Source organism: Myotis lucifugus, unplaced genomic scaffold (assembly GCF_000147115.1).
Source record: "Myotis lucifugus unplaced genomic scaffold, Myoluc2.0 scaffold_718, whole genome shotgun sequence".
Lineage (NCBI taxonomy): Eukaryota > Metazoa > Chordata > Mammalia > Chiroptera > Vespertilionidae > Myotis > Myotis lucifugus.
In genome coordinates this window covers 155927-179674 of record NW_005871766.1, presented here as the reverse complement: position 1 = coordinate 179674, position 23748 = coordinate 155927, and the positions used below count along the sequence as shown (strand labels likewise).

General features: G+C 49.2%; 1 long non-coding RNA gene across 1 annotated transcript in view; it reads right to left on the bottom strand.

Moving 5' to 3' along the window:
- Window positions 1-662: 662 nt before the first annotated feature.
- Window positions 663-23748, bottom strand: part of LOC111823836 — a 27337-nt gene continuing 4251 nt past the window's right edge. The window contains exons 2-3 of the long non-coding RNA XR_002826948.1: window positions 18205-18358; window positions 663-1057 (exon numbers count right to left, since the gene is read on the bottom strand). This is a non-coding gene — a long non-coding RNA (uncharacterized LOC111823836). The remainder of the gene's footprint in view (window positions 1058-18204; window positions 18359-23748) is intronic.

Below are 23748 nucleotides of genomic sequence, written 5' to 3'. Positions count from 1 at the left end.
TTCCACACTCCCAGCTCCCCTTCCCATCTTTTGTCTGGGAAAGGAAAGCTCTGTTCTTAGGTCAGCAGCATCTGGAACCCTAAATTCCGCCTGAACCACAAGGCAGATCTGCCGGCCCAACCCAGCAGTTCCCAGGAGGCCCCCGGGCCCCAGGGCAGAGCAATGGGGGCCAGTACCAGGTGTGGCGACCACCCAGTGTTTCCAGTCTGGGCAGAAATCACGACCACTCCCTCCCCACTCCAACCTGGCCTTCCACCCCACCAGATTCCACACCGGAAAGGCTAGAGGACTGGAGAGAAGGGTGAGGCCCACCAACGACAACGAACGGCTGGCCCCAATTTGTTGTGGCCGAGTGTCCGGGACGGAAATCAGTGCTTCTCTCCGGGCCGGGAGGCCGGGGTCCTGGGTCCTCTGGAAGAAGGCCATTGGGTGTGGGTGAACCCAGCTGGGCTGAGAAAGGGCTGGGGGCCCAGAGGGAAGAAGCCAGGACTGGGATGGCAAGGGCACTGCTTGCCAGGGTGGATGATTGCTCATGTCCAGCTCAAACCAGTTCAAGAAACCAACCTCCATTTTATTTTCTTGGTGGGTCCTTTTTTTTTTCCAGACTGTTAACAGAAAAAAATTTTAAAAAGCAGAAAACTAAAAAAAGAAAAAAATCCTGGTACATGAAATAAAGGTTTTTTTATAGCTTGGTCCTCACTTCAGTGGATTTCTTTTATTGCTTTCTCAACTCCTAGCATCCCATTTCAAACAATCGCAAAGGCAGAGATTCTCAGAGAGGAGGGACGGGAGGCTGAGAAGCCATGCAGTAGTGTCCCCACGGGAGTGTCAGGGGATGAGTCCTTTCATAAATATCCCTTGCCGATACTTGCACTCCTCCATGACGGGGGGCTCACCCCAGCCCCTGCTGGACAGCACTCCCTGGTGAAAGTCTCCTCTGCACAATGAATTGCAATCCACTCTTCCTTGGAATCCAGCAACGCTGAATGAGTTCCTTCCCTTTGCAGCACAACAGTTCCTCAGAAGATGGTGAGTGTGATGTCCTTGAGTTCTCTGCCTAAAATAAACCAGTGACAGTCCAGGGTTTCAATTTTCCCCAGGAAAGGGTGCAGCCTGGAGTGGACACAGTACTCAGAGGGACACAAAACACAGTCCCCTCCAAGACGAATGGGAGGATTTTGGAAGGGGCCCTGGGACTCTCCTGACGTGAAGAGATGGGAAAGGCAAGATGGGGTGTGTTCTATTTGGCTCAGGCCGCTATCACAAAACACCACCGGCTGCATGGCTTAAACATTAGACATTTATTTCTGCAGTTCCGAAGGCTGGGAAGTCAGTCTAACATCAAGGTGCCAAAGGATAGGCTTCTGGTGAGAACTCTCGTCCTGGCTTGCAGATGGCGCCTTGTCTCAGAGAGAGAGGGGAGTTCTGGTCTTCCTCTCTCTTCTTATAAGAACACCAATCCCCTCACGGAGTCCCACCCTCGTGACCTCATTTAACTACATCTCCCAAAGGCCCCACCTCTAAATACTACCACATTGGGAGTTAGGGCTCCAACATATGTATTTTGGGGGGAACACAGAAATTCAGGCCATAACAGGATGCTAACAGGAGAATTTGACCCTTGACAGTGAAGAAAGGCCCCATTGAAGGCAGCCAAACAGCTATCCCCTCACTGTCCAGCCCTATTTGAAGGATGGCTGTACATGCCTCCCAAAGGCATTAAACACATTTAATTTAGTTCATTTTAACTTTAAAAAACTGTCATACACTTAAGATGGGAGGAAGGTATTTAAAAATCAAATCAAGACTTTAAAAGCCAACAGAAAAGTACTTGTCTGTTGGAAAATTGTACCTCTTTGCCCACCTTCCCATCACCACCCTTACTGAATTTATTATCCTTAACTCAGAGATGAGGTATAAACTCACAACCAATCCATGAGAAATAGGAAAAAGAAAAGCTGACCAAAGCCAGTTTAAAATGAAAACATTATGATAAATTGCTCTGAAAAGAGGGAAAAAAAAGCTTCATTTTATCCTACTGATATCTCTCATCATAGATTTTTTAAAAAGCATGGAGGTCTCATTCACTACAGAAGCTGGGATTCACTGGCCTGAGTATTTTAATATTTTCATTTGAAGAGGCTAAAGGTGATCCACTTCACCTTCAAAACAGCCACAGTAAGGCACAGCGAGGGGGATGGGGAAAGTCCCAGAGGTCATGGCCCAGGTCCTGACAGACCAGGGCTGCAGCGCGGGTCTCTAGGAGGGAAGACACTGTCTCCATGTGGGGGAGGAAGCCTGTCACTGTGCAGCTCTCCCAAAGGCTCCAGAGAAGGGCGATGGCCCGCTCTGAGCCACACAGGCCTAGGGGAGCCCAGCCTGCAGTATGGGACCCAGGAAAACTTCGCTCTAGAACTGGCCAACGCTCAGAACTCCCTGCTCAATTCAGCCCAAGTTCCCAGGGGCCCACAAGCATCTCTCCCCCCAGGCTCACTCCTAACATTTATAATCCCAGGGCAAGAATACAAATGGAGGCCCACAGACCATAAATCTAAATATCTGACAGCTAAAAATCAAACTTTAAAATGATGTTCTATCCTTCCATCCTGACGGTTTGGATTTGGAAAGCTCGACCTCCTCTAATTTCCATACCCGAAAGTGACAGCATAAGGCAAGCCAGTCCTGGGCCTTGACTCTGGCACCCAGCACACAGCCCAGCCTCCGTTCCCTCCCCACCTCCAGCTCCACTCAACATGTCCAGGCCTCTCCCACACAGGAGTGCCCATTCCAGCCTGTACATCCATGTTCCAGCTACTGCCACCCAAAACAGCCGCTCCTTGGCTACCCCTCAGACCAGTGCAACCTCAAGATAGATGGTAGCCAGTCCTAGAATCTGCCTCAAGTCTCTTTGGGAAGGAATTCAAAATACAGTTCTAGGAGAGGGGTGTAGGCTCAGGGTGAGCCTATTCTGTTGGCATATAGACTCCCCCCCCCCATGGGGAGGGGATGATCAGAGAAAGGCCAGAGCAAGGCCCCTAAAGCCCAGGGCCCAAGGCAGGGCCCCTCCTGCAGTGCATGTCCACCGCACGGCCTCTCTCTGGCTTTTGATTGTATATTTCAACAATCAGGGCGCAGGATAAGGGCTCTGACTCCCAGAGGGTCAGGGAAGGAGCCATAGAGCTCAGAAAACCTATTCCTTCTTGGGAAAAAGGCACGGTGGAGTCCAGAGAGGACAAGCTATGTGTCCAGACTGGCACTGTGAAGGTTCCAGGCCCCAGCCTCCTGACCCGCACTGTCCCCAGCCACCCTTCTGGTGGAGGTTTGGGCATTCCTTCGCCATCCTCCATCACGTTCCAGGCTTAGAGTTCCCCCCTCGTAGTACTGCTAACCTCGCCAAACTCCAAGAGCTCCCAGAGTGTCTGCAGGGAGTGAGGGAAGGCGGCTGTCTCGGTGAGTGTCTAGACCTGCCTAACAAGGAACATCAGTTTGGACTGGCTTCCAAGCCAATGGCAGAAGCTGGCGGGTAGCCAGACACCGCCTGCTCCCCTGGTGCCAGGCACCGGAAAGAAATGTTGCTGGGCCAGCGTGCAGACTTCTCCCAGGCATGAGGCACTCTGCCCCGCCTGCCCTCCCCACCACGGGCTGTCCCAGACAAAAACCCAGTGGGGTGCTGGGACCGCCTCCTACAGGCATCTCTGCTCAATTCTGTGTTCAGTTAGGCCATTTTGAAATTGGCGATGGTGGGAATGTTTACACCACAGAAATGGGCAAATGCTACAAATCAGGGATTTATTTTTTTTATGAAGAGCTGACTGTCAAACATTTACCAGCACACCATTGCATAAATCTGTAGGTGTGGCTCACTTATGCACACCTTTGAGACACATCCAGAGCCCCACGGTGTGGTGCATGTGTGCATGTCCATGGACATATTCTTACATGCACACATACTTCTGGAATTAGATCAACTCACCCAAACATATTCATTCAGTCTGTCAGGACTTACTGACCACATTCCCTCTACCAGGCCTTGATCTTGGTCCCAAGGGTCCAGACATGACAAGGACATGAACTTTCTTTCAGGAAGCTCTCAGTAGAGAGAGGGCCACGGACAGGAACCCAAAGGTTGCTGAGAAAGATGATACAGCCACACAAAGGTGTGGAGAGGAGGGTACACTCACATGGGGCAGGCACACAGAGGAGATGGGGCTTCAGCGAGGATGTGCACGCCCACCGCACACATTTCTGTACACACACAATCTAGAGGCGCTCGTAGACCTGTCTGTGCGCTTGCATACACAGGTAAGCATGGAGGTGTGTACCAGTATACTGCCACAGGTGCTTGCATCTATGTGGACATGTACATGCGTGTGCATTATGGCTGTGCCTACACATGCCCAAAACATCGGCCAGAACAAAGGAACACAACACTAGTGGAGATGCCCATTTTTATTACCAGGCACACCTAGCCTGAAGCAATGAGAGCAGTCTCTCTCTCTCTCTCTCTCTCTCTCTCTCTCTCTCTCTCTCTTTCTCTTACCTCTCCCAATCTCTTTTTCAGTCTCCTCTACCCTCTCTTGCTCTGGTTTTTGTTTTCTCTCCCTCGTCCCCCGCCCACCCAGTTACCAGCCTCAGTCTCACGTCACCCACACTGCTATTATGCAAAGGATTCCAGAGGGAATGAGAAGTAAGAGGTAGGACCAACCCAGGCACCTCTCTCAGCCTCTAGCTCTCAAAGCCCAGAAGTGAAGAGAGCCTGGCTGGGCGCTCTGAGGCAGCCCTCTGCGGTGAGATGAACAAGAGCAAGAACCCCTGGCATGAGGGGGAGGAGGAGAGTATCCCTTCCCATCCATCAAGCCAGGGAGTCCGGATGAGCTGTCATGCCCCCTAAGCAGTTCAAAATCTCACGGGATAGGAAACTCGGACACGGATGTCAGGCAGGATGTAGTCAGCTGTCAGAAGGTGACTCTAGGCAGGAAGAGGGCAGCCAGGGGAGGGAAAGGGTAGCCTTGAGCTAAACCACTATTTCTCTCTCAAAACCTTCAGTGGCTCCCCTGTGCCCTCAAAGTAAAGTCTTCAATGCTGTCCCTCATTTGGACTCTGGCTGTCTGTCTTCCCACAGCAAACTATCAGACTGTATATTATCACAGACCTGTTAGGCAGATAAGGAAACTGAGGCTCAGAGAAGCAGAACGGGGCTAAAAGGATGGGCTCTGGAGTCACACTGCCAGGGTTCAATCCTGACTCTTGCCATTTAGGAGTAGCACAACCTTGGGCAAGTTATCTATGCCTCAGTTTCCTAATCTGTAAAAGGGGAATAATAATAATAGCACTGTTGTTATGCGGAGTACATGAATTAAAAGCATTGGAGCAAGCATGTCAAACTCAGAGGCTAACACGGGCCAAATAAACAAGGTTTAAGTTTATGTCAGCCACAAAAAAACAAAAGCTTCAATTTTCATAGAAAAGTAGGTTTATTTTGATAGAGACATGCTGAATACAAAGGGCTGAAATAAATGAGTAATCATTAAAATAATACATTTTAATAAAAATTAGTACTTTTTTCTTGAACATTAACTTACCAGACACTGAATAACTGCACAAATTTATAAGCGTAACGCAAATAAACCTATTTTTCTTGTTCTCCGAAAGCAAAATACTTCCTGTTGTGCACACCAAACAAGTCAGTACAAGATTAATGACGTGGCAATCAGCCGCTAAAATATTCACTGCTAGTATTAGTGGAGAGACATATGGTGCACCCGCGCATAAGGCACGTGAGAAAAATGAATGCAACACGATTATAGTCATCAGTCATTAGCGAACGCTGTAGTTCGTTATTAATAATTATGTATAACAGGATATTGTAAAAATTAAGTTACAAAAATTTTAAAAACGTTTCTTACATACAGTTATATTGGCTGGGCCACAAAAATATTTGTTGTGGGCCGCGAGTTTGACATGCTTGCATTAGAGCATAATGCTTCTGTCCTGAGACATAATAACAGTTTTATAGCACTTCCTATATAAGTGAACACTCAAGACTGTGCCATGCACCAAGACATACTCAGAATGTGGCAGAGCGGTGCCCTGATCCTCATGCGTACCCTCCACTCTGTCCTGCCTTCGTCATCCACATACACAAACACACGCAGGGTCACTGGTGCCTTAGTGGAGGCTGCTCGGGGCACAGCGGGGCAAGGAGGAGGGAGGGTGAGTTCTCCTTGGCAGAGCTAGGGGGCTGGGGCTGCACAGGCGGTGCCAGGAGAGGCTTCACAGTTCTGGGCTGTAAAAGCCCTTGAGGGCTGAGGCTTAGGCTGTACCCACCTCCCTCCTGGTGCTGCTGAAATCTGGTTCTCATGAGCACTCGAGACCACTCTGATGCCTTTCATTCATTCATTCATCCATCCATCCATTCATTCAGCTCCTATTACATGCTGCCCTATGCTCAATGCTGGGGGTAGCAGCAATCAAGACAAATCGGAGCTCCAGCTCCCTATAAATCATATTCAGAGGGGGAGAAGGAAAATTAGCAAGTTACGAATCAAATAATAATATGATTACAAATTGTCATGAGTGCTACGGAGTAAATTCATTTTAAAAAGTAAAAAGTAAATTGATTTAGAAAAGTAACAGGGCTTGACCACTCCTTTGGGTATCAAAAATGTAGCAGCTCAAAACAATAAGCATTTATTACCTGCTCGGCTGGGCAGTTTTGCTCTGCACGGTGAGGACTGAGGCTACGGTCACTTGGGGGCTTGACTGGGCTGGAGCAACCACACTGGCTCACCCAGGGGCTGCGGTCAGCGCTCACTGTCCGCTGGGAGCTCAGCGGGGGCTGTTGACCCAACCCCCATCCTGTGGCCTCTGTGTGTCTGGGGCTTCTACAGCCATGGCACCTGGCTTCCAAGCAGCAGAAACTGAAAGCTGCCAGTCATTGGAAGGCCTAACCTCGGAAGTGTCAGCAAGTCACCTCCGCCATATTCTGCTGGTCAAATCAAGTCCCAAGGCCAGTTCCAGGGGGAGGAAGAACCAAGTCCACCTCCTGATGGGAGTAGCAGCATAGGTGTGAGAAGCAAGGAAATGCTAGGGGGACATCCTTGAAGGCTGGCTACCACAACCCCTTAGGCAGAGCAGCCTGGAGGCCTCTCTGAGATGCTGATTTTCAGCTAAAATGTGAAGGGTCAGGAGGGTGGGCCAGACAAAAACAGGGATGGAAGGGAAGGCCAGGTTCCAGGCAGAGGGAACAGCATGTGCAAAGCCTCTTTTCCTGCGGCAGGAAAGAAAGTGACCTGTGAGTAGATCTTAAGATGACCCAGATGGTTATCACTGGTGAGCAAGGGACAAGTGACAGAGGATGAGGTGGAAGGTGGGCAGAGGTTGGTCCTTGTGGGCAGGCCTTTGGATTGTGTTCTAAGTACAAGGAGAGGAGCCCCTCACCCAGACATGACAGGGAAAATCACCCCTGGGCTCTCCATGCAAAACTCACTAAGCTTGACACTGTGGGGGACAGATCTAAGTTAGCCAGGTCTCTTCCCTGAAGCTCATAGTTTTATTTGAATTATTTACTTGTGATTTGTGAGCTGCCCTTTTCCATTCAATTAACCTCTATTTAAGCAGCTCCTTCTATGAGTGGAACAGCTTACAAGACACATAAATAAAAAAGAATGTTAAAGGTAGGAAACCAAGGCCATGGAAAGGAGGAAGCACTATGACAAAAAATACAAGCTTCCTGGCAAGCAAGGCAAAAAGGAAAACATCATAAATTCTGCAGCTTTCGCTGTCAATGTTGACACTTTAGGTGCTGTAGAGAACATTTTTTTACTTGCGCTCATGCTCTCTGGAGAAGAGAGAAAACATGTATGAAACAATAACCAACAACTCAAAGCTAAAAGTAGAGAAGGGCAAAAGAGTGCCTCAGACAGAAACTGGGCTGGAAGTCTTAGAACCCTTACATCTCAGAGGACTCAGCCCTTGAAGGGCAGCAGAAGCGTGCAGGTGGGAGAGCATGGGTAGAAAGTTAGAAAGGCCTGTATCTGCAGCCCAGCTTCACCTGTCACCAGCTGTGTAACATGAGTAAGAGACAGCCTCCCTGAGCCTGAATGTCCTCACCTGAGAAATGGGTCCAATGATCCCTACATAGGATGAGTGGCTGGAATGCTCTGAGGAGACACTGAATGTGAAAGCTCCTAGCACAGCGCCTAGATGTCGCTGGTGCTCGATGAAGAAGAAGAATCATAACTAGAATCTATTGAGCTTCCCCTTGTGCCAGGCATTAATTGAAGCACTTTCTATTTTAATGCTAACAGCAACATTATGAGCTAGATCCTATTATTATCCCCAGTTTACAAATGAGGAAATGAGGCCCAGAGAGATTAAGATATGTGTTCAAGGTCACACAGCAAGAATATGGTGGAGCTGGGACAGTAAGCCAGGCAGTCTACTGACTCCAGAGCTCATATCTTCACCCCGACACTAACCACTTCTCCAGCAGTGTTCTCCTTGTCCCTTTCTCTTTACCTTCATCCCCCCCTACACACCCACTCAGTCTGCTACGCGCTCAGAGCTGAATGGGAGCTCCTCCCTCCATGGAGCCAAAATCCCCATCCCATTGGCTCACCTCACTCTCACCTTCTTCCCACGCCTTGCCGCTCTCTTGTCTTAGCTCTGTTTTGCAGAGTTTGTGAAAGCCACACTAACTTTTCTTCTATGAGACAGCCCTTTAGAGTCAATTGCTTCTGCTAAAGGGCCTGGCAAGGGGTTAACAGAAGTGAGACTCAAAGCTGGCCATAAAGGATGAGGAGGAGTCTTCCCACGGGCTCCTTGACAGCAGAGACATGACTCACTTATCACTTGCTTGGCACATGGCAAGGCCTAATAATCTTATGAATTGAGTAAAGGTGAACTGAATTGAATTGAACTGAGTTGAGATAAATTGAATTGGACTGAATGGAATCACAAGGTTGAATTGGATGGAGGGTGAAAGGATGGATAGATGATTGGATGGATGGATAGGATGGATGGATAGAAGGACAGTTGGTTGAATAAATGGAAGAGCGAATGGATTTTTAGATGTTAAGAAGATGGATGGATGGATGGATGGATGGATGAATAGAAGTAGATTTGGTGACCTAGTTAGTAGGGAAACCTGGTAACTGAAAGCACAAAAGTAGGAATGACCGAGGTGTGTTAAGGAAACACTGAATATATCAGTGTGACTGGGGCAGAGGGCTCACGCCAGAGAGAAACAGAAAGAGACACCCACATTCCCCCTCCTCTAGGGATAGATGGAGGTGCTGGGGACAAGTTGTGTGCTTGGAGGCTGCTGGGGAGGGAGGAGTTAAGTGCAGGATGGCTCCCCGGCCAGCTGCGACCAGGGTGACACTGACAGATTACAGCGTGTCCTCCGCACTAATAACACTGCGGCGTCCTCCTCCTGCCGCTCCCCAGCCAGCGCCAGCTCCAGTGGATCAATACCAAGAGACGCACACTGAAAGTCCTCAGCCAATTCCCTCCAAGGCTTGGACGCGCTAGAGCAAGAACCGCAGGGTAGAAGGGACCTTAGACATCAGCTCATTCTCTGCACTGGGAGCTCCTTGGGCCAAAGATGGTGTCCTATTCACCTTGGCATCCCCTGTCCCATCATAGGGCCAGGCAAGGACAAACTTCTCCAAAAGTTTGCTGAGGGAATGAATCAACCTCCTGGCCAACGCAGGAATCCTCACAAGAACATCTCTATGGCATATGATCCCCCAGCCTCCACTTGCATACCTCCGGGGACAGAAGGCTCTCCACCTCCCCCAAGCAAACAAAGCCTTCCTTGATCTGACGATTAAAATTGGCTTCCCATCATGCCAAGTTAAATAAGTCAGAGAAAGAAAAATACCGTATGGTTTCACTTATATGTGAAATCTAGAAAAACAAAACAAAAACACACTCACAGAAACAGAGCTCAAACTGATGGTTGCCAGATGGGAGGGGTGGGGGGATGAATGAAAAGTGTGAAGGGGAATATAGTCAACAAAATTTCAATAAGTTTACATGGTGACATAACTAGACTTAGTGTGATCACATTATAAGATATATAAATGTCAGGTCACTATATCGTCCACCTGATACTAATATAATATTGTATACCAACTATACTCAAATTTAAAAAAATAATAATCATCTTCCCTATTTTGATTTGACTTCCCCTTCTCTTTATTTGTCCATGAACTTCGATTTTTCCAATTTCTTCCTCTTTCCTACCCACCTCTCTCCCCCTCTCCCAAACCAACCAGTAATCCAGTCCGCACCTCCTGGGGTGCTAAAGTCATCATGTGACTTTAGGAGGGCGAGGAAGGGAATCTGCATCCATTGAAAACCTGCTCTAGGTGAGATATGTCAGTGATCTACACGTATCGTCTCATAATATCCTTATGAATGTCCTGCAAGGTAAGTGGTATTATCCCCATCTCATAGATGAGGACCCTGGGGCTCAGAGAGGTTACGTAAATGGCTCAGAGTCACCCAGATAGTGGCGGAACCAGGGCTGGAACCCAGGCCCGTGGGCTTCCACTGTGCAGCTGTAGCCAGGCACACAGCAGGCATACTTTCCACGTCTTGTTCTTGGCCTCAGGCGAGTCGGGAAAGGACTACACTGGTCCCCTAATCATCAACCCCAGGGGACTTGCTCAAGGTCACCAGAGCTAAGGGCTCTTCCTCCGGAGCTTGCCGCTTCCCTCCATCCCCCAACCAGAGGACTGGAGCCTCCAAATGGCATTTCTCATGGAAGGGAACCAGGGCTCCTGGGAGAAATGGCTGATTCCAGGACTTGGGAAGGGAAAGTACAAGATGAACTGGAACATCCTGTTCTTCCAGAAAGCTAGAAAGTTACCAAAGACAACGACGAGGGCCGGGTCACATGGCTCAGTGTCCAACATGAAGGGGCTCCCCCGGGCTGGAGAGGAAGTCATCGAAGCATCAGAAAGAATGGAAGGATGCCAGAGAACCCACGCATTTTGAAAACTGGTTTCAAAACAGGGGCAGGTGACAATCAAACAAAATAACATACATTACATGTTATTACACGTATTACACAGAGGTTAGATGTAGCATGTGATATTACAGCTCCATACAGGCTCCCTGCTCCGCCTGGGAGAGCTCTGTGCGCTGTGGACACTTGTCCGGACGCAGCCTGGAAACCTTGGGCCTGGGCCTCTCCCAGCCCTACACTCCCCACCACCTGCCTTTCTCTCCATAAGGACCAGCAACTGGGGGAAGGAACCCCTGTGAGCGCTGACTGCCACTAAAGCCTGGAGAGAGAAATGACTTGCCCAGAATCCCCGACTCGGGCCAGACCTCCCGGACTCCTGAGTCTATGGCCTCCCTGTGCGCCCAGGCCAGGGGCCCAGTCCCAGTGTGCAGCCCAAGGGACTGGAACGGCACTGGGAGGAGCGTGAGGCCCCAGACGGGGACTGTCCCAGCGCCACAGGCCTCCCTTGTCCCTCTTAGTGGACCTCCACGCTGCCAGACGCCGGCCTGTCGTGGCAACCTCCCCGCAGCCTCTCTTCCCCTCCTCACCCCCATTCAGTGTCTCTCCAGGCCCCTCTGGTCCTCAGTCCCTCCTCTCCATCCACACCTGCCCCAGCCCAGCCCTACACCATCACACACACACACATACACACACACACACACACACACACACACACACACACTCACACCTACCACCCCTTCTCCACCTACCAAACCCTTCTTCCCTTGCTCAAACTGTAATTTAGTGGTAACATTCTTTAAGCTTGCAAAAAAAAAAGTCAGGACTCAGTCCCCTGCAGGCTGTTCCCAAAGCCCATGCTGGTGATGTATATGGGTTTGTCTGTTCTCGCCTTTTGGGCTTGAGTCTGGATAGGAGACTAGTAGGAGTGGTCACTTCTGGGAGGGAGGGCTGAAAGCAGGAATGCCAGCAGGAGCAACTTCACTGGGCATCTTGTGAATTTTGTAGCATTTGCATAAAAAAAACCTATATAAAATTAATGTATTGCTTTTGTAAAGATGATCATTCAAAAGCAAAAAAAAAAAAAAAAAGTTCTGGCCTCCACCTCACTAGTTTCATGACCTTGGACCACTCACTGAAGCACTCCACGCCTCCGTTCACTGGGGAATAAAGTGGGGTTAACAGCACCTGCCTTATAAGGTAGGTGAGAAGCCAGTGCTCAGGAAGCACTTAGCACCACGCATGGCAAACAGGGCTCAGTAAATGTGAGTGATGGTTTTCCCTTTGTCTGTTTCACCATCAAACTCTGAGCTCCTGGCAGCAAGAACCACAGCATTCGACTCTGAATCCCAGAGCTCAAAAGTCTTGAGATGCTCCCTGCTACCTATGGGACATCACTCACACGCTCGGAACAGCGCTCAAGGCCCCTCTCTGGCTGCCCCGCTGTCTTTCTGGCTGCACCTCTCACCCATCCTCAAGCGCACAAGGCCCTTTGGCAGCTCTTGTTCTGTGCACACACACTGCCCCTGACTCTCCTTCTTCCACCTTCACACTTTCTTTGCCTGGTAACCTGCAAACTTGTCTCATCCTTGGAGAGCTGAAAAGGTTCCCTCCTCTGTGTAGCCTGCCCCCCGCCCCTGGTGGGCTCAGTTGCCCCTGGGATCTCAGCACAGGCTTCTGAGCAAGGCCTGTATTGTTCACTATTCACCAGTCTCCCCCACTGCTCTGAGCGCTCCAGGAGGACAGGAATGTGTTTTCATCTCTGTACCCCTAGCCTTTAGCATGCAGCAGGTATTTGGGAAATGCTTGTTAAATGAATAAATGAATGAATGAACAATGAATTATTCCTGACCACTCAGTCACCTGGCAGCTTTCAGAAGTCAAATTATGGTGAGTCACTCCTGCCCTGCCCAGCCTCGTGGGGAAAACAGTGACCTCTCCTTGCAGTCCATTCCACCAGCTCCAACCCGAGGCTGCGTCTCAGCCTGAGTGCACCCAGAGCCCTCCCGGCTGGCCTGGGAGCTGCAGCTGCGCACTGTTCAGCTCTGCAGCTGTGGGGAGGCTGAGCGGCCCGCAGGGAGCCCCCCTGCCTCTCTTCTCCCTGCCGCAGAGGTCTGCTGAAGGCCTCAACCACGCGCTGTGCTAGGAGTGCAAACAGGAAGGCGAATAAGACAATCCCTGCCTTATATACAAAGAATGGCACGGAGGAGACGAATGTCTGGTCTACCCCATATGATCCACCGTCTATGATTCCGAGTGCCTACCAATGTGCCACTCTCCTGTCCCTTCACACAGTCCCATCACTTCTCTGTGCCTCAGTTTCCTCCTCAAACAGGGGTTGACAGATCCACCCCACCTACTACATCAGGATTGTCTGGCAAATGGAACCAGATAATCTATGTAAATTGCTCAGCTATGAAAATCTGTACCAAGGTTACTGATGTTGTCTTTGTTATTTATGTATCTTAATATAACAATAATGAATAACTGCAGTCCTCTCCTCTGCAGCCACAGCAACTTGCACACAGTAGGTGTTTAATTGCTGTCTGATGCAATGAAATGCAGTCCCAGTGACGGTCATGACTTTTCAAGCCTTGGGGAACAGCGCCATCCCGTGGCCAGAATTCAAAACACGTGGACCTTCTAATAAACAGGCACCAACCAGGCCTGGTGGGGGCTGCTGAGAACCCCATAGAGGTCTTTTTAGAACAAATGCAAGAACAGTTCGTCTGACACCACAAAACAAGGAGAAGTTTCTTCACCCCCAGAGATGGTACAGACTCAGAGTATAAATAGTTTCAATAAGGGATTAAAGCAGCACACTGGATTATTTCTCCATAACGGGGTCTTTGGGAGAACTGGAGTCTCCAAGAAGTGGTCCACCCTTGTGCTCAAGTGGTCTGGCCTGACCCTGTGGATGTGGACACAGCTGCTCGTCCTTCATCTAGAAGACTTGAACTTCACCCTGCTACTCACAAGCGGTGTGACCTTGAGCAAACCACTGCCCTCTCTGGGCTCCAGTTTTCCCATCTGTGCAATGAGGTTATCATCCCTGCATTGGCCACCTCAGAGAATAGTTGTGAAGGTCAAATGGGATAAGAAAAGCACAACTAGTTTATAAATGGTAAAATGCTATACAAACATGATAAATGGTTATTAGTATAGTATTTCCAAAAATAGTAATAATTGGCATTTACTGAGCTTCTCACTATGCTAGACCCTTTACCATATCTTACTTGAGTTCCTCAAAATGATATAAATACTTTCAGGAAGCCCATTTTGCAAATGAGAACACTGAGGTTTAGAGAAGTGTGAAATTTTCCCCAAAGACACACTCAACCTATCCAGAGGAAAGCCAAGATTTGAACTCAGGACAGAGGGACCTCAAGTCAACAATGTTATATCATCTAAATAGTTCCACCGAAAAGGGACTTAAATGTAGCCCTGATACACAGCGGTAAGTGTCTTGAAGGAAATAAAAGAAATATTGACATTTCTCTTCTTTTTCTCAGGAAATTCTGCTTCCTTCCCATCTCTATCTCAGCAACTCCTTTGACCTTGGGTCCTCCAGGAAGAGGGGAGCTCTTGGGCCCTGCACCCAGGGTCCTGCGTACAGCCAAGGTCAGAGAATTCCAAAACAATCCCTTCCTGGGTCCAAACCTGGAAAGGGTCATGCATGTGCCCATAAGGAACTGGCAAAAACAGATGGGGGGACAGATCCCAAATCCAGGTCCCTGTTGAACAGATGGTACCAAAATCTGTTGGGAGAAGGTGGCTATTTTTCAATAATCGTAATGACCCTCACATGTCTGGAGTCTTCTGGGGCTTATGAGTGTCCCTTATCCATTTTCTCATTATTTGACCCTCAGAACATGCCTTTGAGATCAGAATCCATAGCCCTAGGTTACAGATAAGGAAGCTGAGGTTCAAAAAGATTAAATAACTTGTCCAAGGTTATGTGCCAGTAAGTGGCAGAGACGGGACTCCAGTTCAAGATTCCAGAGCACAAATTCTCTGACTCCGAGGACCATGACTATTTCTGGTGCCGGTCCTGGTTCTGGCCCTGCTTGTGCCATCAGCTGGCTGGGTGAACTCAGACAAGCCACTGAGCCTTGGTTGCTTTATGTCCAGAGATCCCTGCCAGCTCTGACTGTCCTTTATTCACGTCCTTGAGCCATAACGACGAGGGTGTTCAGCAGCATCCGAAGGCTGTACAGAGAAGCAGCTGTGACTGCCTCCCTTGGGAAGCTTTTCCGGACTGCCCAAGGCTGAGTTATCATCGGCGCTGTGCTCCCCCCGCACTCACAGCACTGCATCGTCATTCATCTGCCAGTTCCCCAGGGGCCAGGCAGGAAGGTCAGATGTGATGCGGTTGGGAGGAGCAGGGCCTATGGCAAGTAGAGGGCCCCTGGCCTGGGGGGCAGTTTCTATTCAGCTCCAGCTTCTTATCATCACGCAACGAAGCCAGCCCAGTGTTGCCAGATCTTAAGAGAAGTCAACAGATCTGGATATTTATGTAAAATCTGCTTTTTAAATGTAGACAATACATAGTTCATTAATTACTTCATAGGTATTGCAGCCCCTGGATTAGCCACACCTGTTTTCCCACTAGACTTCGGACCACTTGAGAACATTGCTGGGTCTCTCTGAACCCTTAGTGCCAGCTCAGAGCCTGCATCCCCATAAGTGACCGGTGATTGCTTTTTTTAAAAATATATTTTTAATTGATTTCAGAGAAGAAGGGAGAAGGAGAGAGAGATGCAAATCAATGATGAGAGGGAATCATTGAGAGGCGCCTCCTGCATGCCCCACGCTGAGGATCAAGCCTGCAACCCAGGCATACACCCTGACCGGAAACCGAACTGTGACCTCCTGGTTCATAGCTCAATGCTCAACCACTGAGCCACACCGGCTAGGCCAGTGATTGCTTTTGAAATGTTGCAGATCTTGTCCCAGTCAAAGCCCCCACAGGCCTCTGGTGACCCTGCTAATCAGACTGGCATGGATTAAGGGTTTACTGCTTTAAACACTTTACATAGTACCTGACTGAAATCTCACGACATACATACTCTGATCCCATCCATTTTTCAGGCAAGGAAGCCAAGACTCAGAGAGTTGCACGACTGGCCCAAGTGGTACCTAGGATTCCAATTCAGGCAGTCCCTCTCCACAGGTCTCATACTGCCCCATGAGACCCCCTTAAATATCACCGGCGGTCACTCGGCCCCAACAAGGATCCCCAGGCAGCCGCATGCATGGTTACCAGTCCTAAGGACAGTGGGAGCCAGGGCATGTGGCACAAACAGAGAAAAGAACATCTGTGCTGCAGAAAGTGGACCTGGCGTTCAGGGAGGGCACCTTCCAGCCTGTGACTGCACTGCCAGATCAAGCCAAAATCAGTGTTTACCTCTGTCCCCAGGACACCAAAACCCAGCTTCCATCCGAAGAAAATGGATAGAGAGACAGAAAAAGCCAAGGAGAGGCCTGGGTATTGCTCATCCCATCAAAAAGCCAAGCATTCTCTAAACTAGCTAAATGGTTCCAAAGGAAATGGGAGTCTATTTTGTGTCCTGTCACCAGGGCTGCAAGTCCTGATATATCTCAGGCCACAGAGAGAAGTGGATGGCTCAGCACTTGGAGAGATGCCCGCACGAGGCAGGAAGTGGGGTGGATGATTCAACAGGTACCTCTCTATTCTGAGAACTGATCCTGTGATGGGTGAGTGTACATCCAGCTGAGATGAAAAATAAATTTGAATGCCGACCATTGGAATATACAGCAAGCCTCCCTTTCTTCCAGGGCGCTTGAAGCATCCTTTGGGGCTTTAATCCTTAAAAGTTTTCTATTTTTAAGAATTTACTGGGGCGATGAGGCTCTTGGGAAGCTGGGGTGGGCTGGTGACTCAAAGGCTTCCCTTCCTACCCACACACCTCCAACAAGATGCTAAAGTACTGAGGTTGCATGCAGTCTGCCTGGGGCACCACATCCCCCACCCTCAGTCTCTCTCATCTGTAAAACGGGGGCAGTGATCCCCACATTGCTGAGAAGGGAACGTTTGGGGCTCAATGTGTTTTACAACTTTGGATTTCAGAAGGTCTCATGGTAGCCCTACCGCATTGTATGTAATATGTCCAGCGAACTCTGGGACAGTACTCCATAAACCCGTTAATTTTTCCACAGCAAATGTATAAATAGTCACACCAAGTGGGGTAAAATAAAGACTATAAAGAACCTCACTTTCAATTCACATCAAGTGGTTTTCAGAGCGTTTGGGGATCTTAGAATTTGTATGAGGGCCAGCTTTGGCTCCAGGCACACCTGGGTTTCCATCCCAATTGCACCTTTACCAGCTGGCTGACCTTGAACAAGACATAAATCCTCACTCAGTTTAGTTTTCTCATCTATAAAATGGGACTATAATCCCTTTGGTGGTTTTTAGGAGGCTCATGAGGAGATGCAGGTGGCTGCACTGGAAGGGGTGCTGGCCACAAGGACAGGTGCCCAGGAGGAGGCCTTGGTGAACCCATCACAGTTTGAGGTATGTCTACACACAAGGCAGAGGCAGATTCCCTTTAAACAACCTTGTAAGGCCGATGCACAAACAGAAGATCCATTTACTAAGGGAGAGCACAAGAAATCCAACTGGCAGCAGGACGGGGCATTTCTGTCCGCCTAACCAGCACAGAATTCCCTGCAGTAAAAGCTCCATGATGATTCATGTCTCACAGGGCTCACTAGTTGGAGGAAGGCAGAACAAGGGACAGCATTAGTCTGAAGAAGCATTTCTCAGCAGAGGCAACTTGAGGGGACAGCTTGCCCAGGAAATGGGAATGATGCTCCGGCCAGTACAGCCAGGAACCTGCTCCCTGGACAATGCCAGTCTCTGGCTCTGTGACTCTCCCCTTTCTCTACTCCCATTCACGCCTCCATTCCTTCTAATCAGGTTTTCCTTGGACAGCCAGTCACATTCCAGACCTCCTCCCAACCACACTTCCTCAGAAACTCTGCCTGGCATCTGATTGGCCCAAACTCTTCAGTCACGTATTTGCAGACAACCAACTGATGGCTCCTAGAAAAGGCCGGTTTACATCTGTGGCAGATTTGATGCTCCTAAGGTGGCCACAGCCACATCTCTCCCTCCACATGCTCTTCTAGAGCCTGTGCCTGAGCTCTGGGCAAGCTTTCAACTTGCTGGTAACCAACAGAAGGGGCAGAAGTGATGTGCGTACCTTCTGAGGCCAGATCGCAGAACGCCGTTCAGCTTCCAGCTTCTTAGCCAGAATACTTGCCCTGGAAGTCTTCAGCTCCCGTGGAAGCGCTGTAGTGTGGCTGTCCTGAGGTCGCCATGTTGTGAGGAAGCCCAAACTCTCCGTGAGAGAAGCCCTAAGATGAAATGGGGAGAGAGAAAGGTCTAGCCAGCCACCAGCCACTCCAGCCGCATCCACATCCAACAACAATGGCAGGAGAGATCCCAGGCCAGCACCACCTAGTCAAGCCCTTCCCAAATTCCTGACCACAGAAACCAAGAGAGATAATAGTAACAGGATTGTTGTTGTTTTAAGTTGCCACGTTCTGGGGGGATGTTACGCAGCAAAAGATAACCAGACACGGGGCAATTTTACATCCCTTCTCTGTAGGGTGGCCACAGCTCCCAGTTCGCATGGAACACTCCCAGTTTACACCTCTTGTCTGGTATAATTAATGTGGTAGCGATGCCTTCCTCTCCCAGAAGCACCTCGGTTTGGATAGTAGATTATATAGTCACCCTACATTTGGCCAAGTTCTTAGAGCACCCTACAAATCCTGGCAACAACCCTCCACCTCACAGTCTAGAACAGCCGTGGGCAAACTACGGCCCGCGGGCCGGATTCGGCCCGTTTGAAATGAATAAAACTAAAAAAAAAAAAGACCGTACCCTTTTATGTAATGATGTTTACTTTGAATTTATATTAGTTCACACAAACACTCCATCCATGCTTTTGTTCCGGCCCTCCGGTCCAGTTTAAGAACCCATTGTGGCCCTCGAGTCAAAAAGTTTGCCCACCCCTGGTCTAGAATAATCAATGTAAGTGAGGTGCCTCGTGTATAGGGAGCATTTGAGAAATTGATGCTTGTTCCCTTGTCCCTTCCCCTTCTCCCAATTCCATTGTCTGTATGCTCATCAGTTTTTCCAAGAGATGGCTCAGGCTCAGTGCCCACACAACCTCCAGAATGCTTTCCCCCAATAAACGTACAACCTCGGTAAAAACAGGACGTCTGTTATGCAATTGCAGCTTCAAAATAAGCCCAGGGCTCCCCCTTTTCACCAGATAGCTGTCACTGAGCCCCTCTCATGAGGAAATTCTGGATTTCTCCCTCCCGTGGAGAAGTCCCAGGAGGAAAAAGGGACCTCTTCAAACCTCAGGAAAGCCCTTCACCACCCATAAGGGTGAAAGCTTTTGAGGACACAAAACCACTCTCCATTCCTGACTCAGCAGCTCACTCATTGGGCTAAGTCAGTGGTCGGCAAACTGCGGCTCGTGAGCCACATGCGGCTCTCTGGCCCCTTGAGTGTGGCTCTTCCTAAGCCTTAGGAGTACCCTAGTTAAGTTAATAACAATGTACCTACCTATATAGTTTAAGTTTAAAAAATTTGGCTCTCAAAAGAAATTTCAGTCGTTGTACTGTTGATATTTGGCTCTGTTGACTCATGAGTGTGCTGACCACTGGGCTAAGTACCCAACCATCCTGAGCCTGATTCTCCCCACCTGCATCAATGGAAGGGTTGATGCCTCTCTCAGAGAACTCTCAGAAATAATTAAAGAGATGAATGTTTATGTAAAGCACTAGCACAGTGCCTGACATACAGTTGGCACTCAATAAACACTACCTCCCTTGTTAAGACATTGGAGGTTCCTATTAGAAAGTGCATTTGCTTTATCTGGAAGGGACAGGAAGGGAAGACTAGCATAAAAGGCTGATCAGAAATCAGTAATACTGGTGCCTCTCACTTCTAGACATGACATGAGAGGATGTATATGGAGGGCCTGGCAGGCACCTATGAGTCTCCCTCAGCTAGATGAGAAGATCTTTGAAGACAAGAATCTCATATACATTATATACGCAAGGTCCTGTTGCAAAGGGGTGGCTCTGGGTAATGCCAGTTGAATGATCTCATACCAATTTTGATCCATTTATTCACTGACTAAGTCAATAAATTCTTATTGGGCACCTACTCTATCAGGCACTGTTCCAGCAACTGGGAAAACAGGCCCTATCCCCATCCCACCAGGTGCTCCAAGTGATGGAAGAGACATACATGGATCAAATAAGTGCACAAGTAATCACTTAACTTTCAGTGCTCTGAGTGTCAGAAAGGGGAAGCACAGGGAACCTGGTATGCGGTGGGAGGGAAGGCATAGCCTAGGAAGTGACATTAGACCAAGAGCTGAAAACTAGTCGAAGAGAATGTAGAGATTTGAAGATGGCGGCATAGGCAAATGCCTATACTCGCCGCCTCCCACAACCACATCAAAATTACAACTAAAATACAGAACAACCATCATTCAGAACTGCTGGAAAGCTGACTGAGTGGAAGTCCTACAACTAGAGAAGTAGAGAAAGCACTGAGACTGGTAGGAGGTGCAGAGGCACTGAAAGGGCTGGTCCGGCACCCACATGGGCTGCTTTTTTAATGGGGAGGGAGATCATCTCTACAGAGGCCACCCAGAGGAGCAAGGGGTCCCAGTCCCATACCAGACCCCCAGCCCAGAGTCCCAGAGCTGGGAAAAGAAGTCCCTATGGGCACTAAGAACTATGGCTGTAAAAACCAGTGGGGATTGGGGTTCAGTGACACAGAGGCTGCTGGAAACCCAGCTGTTCCTCTTAAAAAGCAGGCACCACAAAATGAACTTACAAGGTCCTGCTTCCTCTGAGCTCCAGCCCCAGGGCAAGGCTCTGGGGAACACAGACACATACGAGGAGGAGCTGGATTATCTGGCATCAGGGCAGGAACTCAGGGGCAGCTTTCTCCCAGATAGAGGTGCTCGTAGGGATCACTGTTCATATGGTGGGGCCACCCCAGTCGCAGGGCTGACTAGCAGCCATTTCTCTTTGCTCCACCCAGGTGGACCCTAAGACCCCGCCTCATCCAATTTACAACCCCACCCAAGCTGTGTGCATATGAATGGCCTGTCCTTGCTCAGGCTGAAATCTTTCAAACAAGCTGAAGCTGGGTCAGGGAGGCCCAAACCTATTAATAAAAGGCCTAAGACCTGGCACCAATACCAGCCTGCCTTGCTTCACAGCTGGGCCTCATCTGGGCACTTCCAAACCCGATACAAAGAGGAGGGATCTGCAGAACTCTCTGTAGCTCCTACTGGGTGGCCCCAGGCAGTGGCTGACTTTGCTTCTCCCTGGACACCCAAGTGTTACCCAGTGGTCAGTATCAATCCATACCAGATTACAACTCTATACATCCATAAGTGACACATTCAAGGGACAGACTCAGTGAACACCAAAGCCCCACCAAAGCAAGTCTTTCTCCATAGGGGTGTCTCCTGCACAGCAGCTCTCCCACTGTAGTTGCAGCTGGTCCTCGCAGCCAATTAACCTGGAGGTCAATTCCTCCCAGTGACACCAACAGCAATCAAGTCTCAACTACAACAAGACTGTGCTCACAGCCCACAAAAGGGTACGCCTAGAGCTCCCAGCTCAGGTGACTGGGGAGGCTGAGCCACTGGGCCCTATAGAACATCTACTAGACAAGGCCACTTTACCAACTAAAGGAGACCAAGCAGCTCTACCCAGTACATAGAAACAAACTCAGGGAAGCAGCCAGAATGCAGAGACAAAGAAACATGTCACAAATGAAAGAATGGAGGAAAGCAAACTACTGAATATAGAGTTCAAAACCATGGTTATAAGGTAATAAAGAATAATATACAGGGATTCAACAGTAGAGTAGAGGATTCTGAGAATCAAATCAACAATTTGAAATATGAGGAAGCATAAAACACTGAACCAGAAGAGCAAAAAGAACAAAGAATCCAAAAATATGAAGATAGTGTAAGGAGCCTTTGGGACAACTTCAAGCATACCAACATTCGCATTATTGGGGTGCCAGAAGAGAGAGAGCAAGACATTGAAAACCTATTTGAAGAAATAATGACAGAAAACTTCCCCTACCTGGTGAAAGAAATAGACTTACTAGTCCAGGAAGCGCAGAGAACCCCAAACAAGAGGAACCCAAAGAGGACCACACCAAAACATATCATAATTAATATGCCAAGGGCTAAAGACAAAGAGAGAATCTTAAAAGCAGCAAGAGAAAAGCAATTAGTTACCTACAAGGGAATGCCCATATGACTATCAGCTGATTTCTCAACAGAAACTATGCAGGCCAGAAGGGAGTGGCAAGAAATATTCAAAGAGATGAATAACAAGGACCTACAACTGAGATTACTCTACCCAGCAAAGCTATCATTTAGAATTGAAGGTCAGATAAAGAGCTTCACAGACAAGAAAAAGCTAAAGGAGTTCATCACCAGCAAACCAGTATTATATGAAACTAGAGGCCTGGTGCACAAATTCGTGCATGGGTGGGGTTCCTCAGCCTGGCTGGCAATCAAGGCCTATGGGGGGGGGGGGGCGGCCCGCCAAAAAGAAGGACCCCGAGAGGTTGGCCAGCCAGCCCCCCCCCCAATCGGGGCCAATGCAGGGGCCAGCCGGGGAGAGGGGCCACGGGAGGTTGGCCAACAGGGCGGAGGGGCCACGGGAGGTTTGCTGGCTGGCCACGGGGAGGGGCTGAAGGAGGTTGGCCAGCCAGGGGGAGGTGCCGCGGGAGGTTGGCTGTGGGAGTGCACTGACTACCAGGGGGCAGCTCCTGCGTAGTGATGATTCTCAGAAGGAAGGAGGGTGGGGAGGGTGGGAAGAGATTAAACAAAGATCTTATATGCATGACATTCGTGCACTGGGGAGGGGGTTCCATCAGCCTGGCCTGCCCCCTCTCACAGTCCAAGACCCCTCGGGAGTCCTTAGCACTGCCTGGGAGGCAGGAGAGGCTCCCGCCACCACCGCTGCACTTGCCAGCCATGAGCCCGGCTTCTGGCTGAGCAGCACTCCCCCCTGTGGGGGCACACTAACCACCAGGGGGCAGCTCCTGCGTTGAGCATCTGCCCCCTGGTAGTCAGTGTGTGTCATAGCGACCAGTCATTCTGCCATTTGGTTGATTTGCATATTAGCCTTTTATTATATAGGACATGCATTACCTATGGACACAGACATTGGGTGCTGAAGGCCTGGGGCAGGGCAGGAACTGGGTGGAGGAGGGCAAAAGGGGGAATAATCTCAACAATAAAGATTTTTTAATGCAATATTGAAAAAAAAAAAAAACTAGTCAAAGAACAAAGGGGCCTTCCAAGCACACAAAAAAAACAGCACATTAGGAGGAAAAAAAATGGCAAAATCCAGTCAGCTCAAGGAAGATGCCCAAGCCAACAGCTCAGAGGTAGCTCACCTGCCTGGCAGAGAGAGGATCTGAGAGGATAAGAGTGTCAGATGGGGCCAAAGAGGGTAGGGGAGAGAGAATTTGTTTGTGGCGGGGGGGGGGGGGGGGGGCCTTCCGGAGGTTAAAAAAGGCCCCCAAGGGGAAGGTAGAAACCAAGTAAAAAAAGGGGTCCTGGAGGGGAGGAGGGGTTTTGGATGGGACCCTTTTGTTAAAATTCTGACAAAATGCAAGGGATGGAAAAATGGGGACAAAGTTGGAATTGGGGGACACCAAAAAAAAAATAAAG